Source organism: Aplysia californica, unplaced genomic scaffold, assembly GCF_000002075.1.
Source record: "Aplysia californica isolate F4 #8 unplaced genomic scaffold, AplCal3.0 scaffold00209, whole genome shotgun sequence".
Taxonomy (NCBI): Eukaryota; Metazoa; Mollusca; class Gastropoda; order Aplysiida; family Aplysiidae; genus Aplysia; species Aplysia californica.
Genome location: NW_004797479.1, coordinates 843,607 through 848,099, shown reverse-complemented (window position 1 = coordinate 848,099; position 4,493 = coordinate 843,607). Strand labels below are relative to the sequence as shown.

Sequence of the window (4,493 nt, the reverse complement as noted above, 5' to 3'; positions counted from 1 at the left end):
AGAGAGAGAGAGAGAGAGAGAGAGAGAGAGAGAGAGAGAGCGAGAGAGAGTGTCGTTTAACTTCGTTAAAAACGGACGCCTCAGACCAGACGAAATTCCCTCAGTTAAACGTATACATACACAAGCCGTAAACAAATCCGCTTTAATAGTAGATCGTTGAAAACCGCAAAATCTTTCCAGCAAACTACTATAGCCAGGTAATATTATTCATTAACGAGGATATGAGGAAAACACACGGATGAAATAACAGAAAAACGTGTCTCGAGCTGACGTCTTTCATCGGGCCATTAATTAACAAATTATGTGGGGACAATTTAATCGTTCAACTTATTTGTTGTACTAATTAATAATACTGCTGCTTATTAAAGTTGAACGACCCATTATATTATAATATTATTGTGAAGTCGGTTGTTTTATTTGACAAAAGAGAAAAAGCGTGGACACCGTATCAGCCTTAACAAATTATGTGAGGCAGCGTGGTGGAATCAGGCTTTCGTCAATTTTTGAGCATGTAGAGTTATTGGTATCATCTTAAAGCTTGCTCAATTCATTTTATTTTGACGAAAAAAATATACATTTATCTTGAGTACAAGTCGAAATATTTGCGAAAGATGGACGTGGGGGTCATCTGTTTTCAGAGGTGAAATTAGTGAGAAAATGGCCACCAAAGATTAGTTATTGCCTTAGCTTAAGAGTCCGTGGTAACTGAAAATTTACTTTTTTTTTGCCTTTAATCAACGTTTTTCAGAAAATTCCACAGAAATTTGTTTTTTTAATAGGCATGAAAGGTGTTGAGCCAATAAACAAAAATTTGACAAAAATTCACAAACCTGCAGAAAAATGCAAGTTTCTTAAGTTTGATTATTTTCACAAGAGCCTGATTCCACCACGCTGACTCACAAATTAAAAGTCCAAGGCTGATACGAGTACAAAAGAGCCGGGTCGTTAGCATTGTTAAAAGGGTAAATCAGAGGCTCTAGAGTTTTGGGGGGATTTACGTCCTTTCATCTACGAGTGGTTGGCGAGTGCTCCTGTGTGATTTGCTCCTTCTTTCTTATTAAACATCTATCAGTTGCGAGCGTCGTAAAATTTCTTACCAAAAAAAAAATCATCCTTATCTTTTCTCCTCCTGTTTTTATAATGTATAACTATAATGTCTAGTAACACATCTGATCTTCACAACTTATATGGCCTAAAATTGTGTTAGAAGTGCCCCAAAACGTTTACTAAACCTAACGAAATACATTTGATGGGAAGGACAGAGTAAAATTCTAAACAACCAAGGGTTTTTTTTTCATTGAGTGTACAGGATGACAAACCGTGGACAGAAAATACATCAACTCAGGAAATACTGAAAGAAGACCATGTGCGAAAATGGTGAAATGGTATGAGTTTAACGCCCCTATCAACACTATTAGGTTATTTAAGGGGCGGGACCTCCTAGTTTAACGTCCATCTCCGATAGGACCGAGCCAAGTGGGAAGTTCGTGTATGTAAAGTGCCTTTCCCAAGGACACAACGTCGGACCGAGCTTAGGCTCGAACCCCCGAACCCGCAATCTCACGATTACGAGTCCGGTAGACGATGTGTGCCGCTCATGAAAAAGTACAACTGGACTAGGAAGCGATAAACTTAAGGAAACCCGACTCAACATAAAGGGTTTAGTTTTAGTAGAGGTTTTACGGCGCTCGCAGCTGTATATTAAGGTCATAATAATGAGCGCCAGAAGATAAGATGTGTTTCAAGACAGTTACAAACATAATAAAAGAACAAGAGGGGGGATAAGGACCATAGATAATGATAAGACAGAAAAATCAAACCACACCAGAGCACCCGCCAACCACCCACACATAAATGGTTAGAACATTTTGCACTAACTGGAAAAAAAAAGAAGGCAGACGTGGGAAGAGACAGACCCAGAAAATCTATTTTTTGAAAACCTGAACAGTTGGGTGACGCGGGAAACACCAGCATAATGCAGATATCATGTAGTGTTTTGGGGGAGCACCCGAGCGAAGAAACGAATGTGGAGCCTAATGATCGCAGATGTCTGTTTCAGATCTGGCGCTTTCTGATGATGATGATGATGATGATGATGGCAAAGTAACGCAGCCTTAACTAGAGGTGGGCAAAATCCGGATAATCCATAAGGATAACCGGATAATTCTCAATGAACCATTATCCGAATTCAGACTCTAAACTCTCTTTCCTGACCCGTTTGCCGAAGCGGGTGCACCCATTTGTTGAAGTAATAATAACCCGTTTGTCAAAGTTGTTCTAAACCATTTGCCGAAGCGGTTCATATCATATTATTAGCCGAAGAGGTGCACTAAAATATAATCCGGATTTTGCTGAAGCGACTCATAGCCCAGCTCTAGGCCGCCCTTAACACGCTATGGGGCTTGATCTAGACTGCTGCACTGCAGCAAACTCAATACGCTCCGCTGCATGTTCAACATTCAAATTCAACCGACATGAAAAGTGCACAAACTGTACTTTTGTTTTAGAAAGAGTTTTACGGCACTTGCACCACAATTAGGTCACATAAAAGTGCTGAAGATAAGAAATGTTACAAGAGAGTAATAAAAAGTTGTTCCAGCATCCGATCCGGACATTTGGGACTGCCTTGTAAGTGAGTACCAAACACCAAAAAAAAGAAGGAGGAGAGATCGGGACGATGGATGTTTGATAGGAAATAAGGAGCAAAACCAGACCAGAGCACGCACAAGTCACCCACAGGGAAATGAACAGAAACAGTCAAGAAAAAAAAAGAACATAAAAAAAAAAAGTTTTAATAGAAGTTTTACGGCGCTCGCAACTGCATAAGGTCATATGAGCGCCAAAAGATTAGAGGTGTTACAAGAGAGAAACAAACATAAAAAAGAAGAAGGGGAGATTAGGATGATAGATGTTTGATAGGAAAGAAGAAGCAAACCACACCCACCAGAGCACCCGCCAACCAGCCACAAAAGAACAGTAACAGCTCCCAACACTGCAGCTGCCGCAGTTATAGCAATCATGACCACATATGTAATTATAGTACCCAAAAGAAGTGCAACAGTCACAGCAAGTGCTTTTCTAATACAAGATGTTGATGAAAGAGAATAAATATTGGTATTGTTATAATTTCGGACACAACATATTGACGAATGAAAATGTTAATATTATTATCTTTTCTGACAAAAAATGTTAATAAAAGAGATTATTGACATTATCATTTCTGACACAAGTTGTTGACGAAAGAGAATAGAATAGATCTATCGATATTAATATAATTTCTAAGAAATATATTTATGAAAGAAAATAATGATATTATAATTGCTGACACAAAATATTTCTATAATTTTTTAAACATTAACCGTATCCGTACGTCGTGTTCTACTATCATATCCATACGACGTGGGGAACTCTGTGCCACCAATTTCTAAAGAAGAAATTTACTCGTTAATCCGATCCGTACGCTTTGCATAGCAGTCTGTCAAAATGATTTTTTCAGAAAAGAAATACTGAAAGTTTCAAAGAGATCTTCCAAAATCAGAAAAACAGAACCCCCAAGGCGTACGGTTAGTGTTAAGACGCTGACAAAAAAAAAGAGAACAATGCCATTATTACCATTTCTTACACAAGTTGATGGCGAAAACGACTAATGATATTATTATCATTTCTGACAAACGATTTGAGTTAAAAAGAATACTGACTTTATCATTTCTGACAAACGATTTGAGTTAAAAAGAATACTGACATCATCATTTCTGACAAAAGATATTCGTTAAAGAGAAAATTGACATCATCATTTCTGACACAACGTTGTTGGCTAAAAAGAGTATTGATTTTATAATCATTTCAGACAAAAGATATTCGTTAAAGAGAAAATTGACATCATCATTTCTGACACAACGTTGTTGGCTAAAAAGAGTATTGATTTTATAATCATTTCTGACAAAAGATATTAGATCTAGCTAAAGAGAATATTGACATCATCATTTCTGACAAAAAGTTGTTGAAGAAAGAAAACATAGTGAAAGTATTATCATTCTTTTTAAAATGCAATAAAGGATCTCACCAAACAACAGAGAAAGTGGGCGGTTGGCGGGTGCTCTGTTGTGGTTCGCTTCTTATTTCTGATCAAATATCTATCGTCCTTATCTCCCATTCTTCTTGTTTATTGTTTGTTACTCTCTTGCAACACCTCTAATCTTCCGGCGCTCACATGACCTGACGCAGTTGGGAGCGCCGTAAAACCTCTCATAAAACTAAAAAACAACAGAGAAAGCACAGTTCAGTGATTGAGAAGGAAACTAAGGCCACACAAGACTAAGGAAACATCCATCCCGTCTCTTCCTTTACTCCTTCTACTTAACCCTTTCCCCTCCCCCCAAACCACACGTCTCTCTCTCTCTCTCTCTTAATCCCTTTTTTTCTTTCACTCTCTCTCCCTATCTCTCTCCCTCTCTCTGTCTCTCTCCCTCTCCCTCTCTACCTCTCTCTCTCTC

The 4,493-nt window shown here is 38.2% G+C and overlaps 1 protein-coding gene across 1 annotated transcript in view; it reads right to left on the bottom strand.

Moving 5' to 3' along the window:
- Nucleotides 1–4,493, bottom strand: part of LOC101864068 (multidrug resistance-associated protein 5) — a gene marked incomplete in the record, with an annotated part of 113,698 nt that overhangs the window by 81,199 nt on the left and 28,006 nt on the right.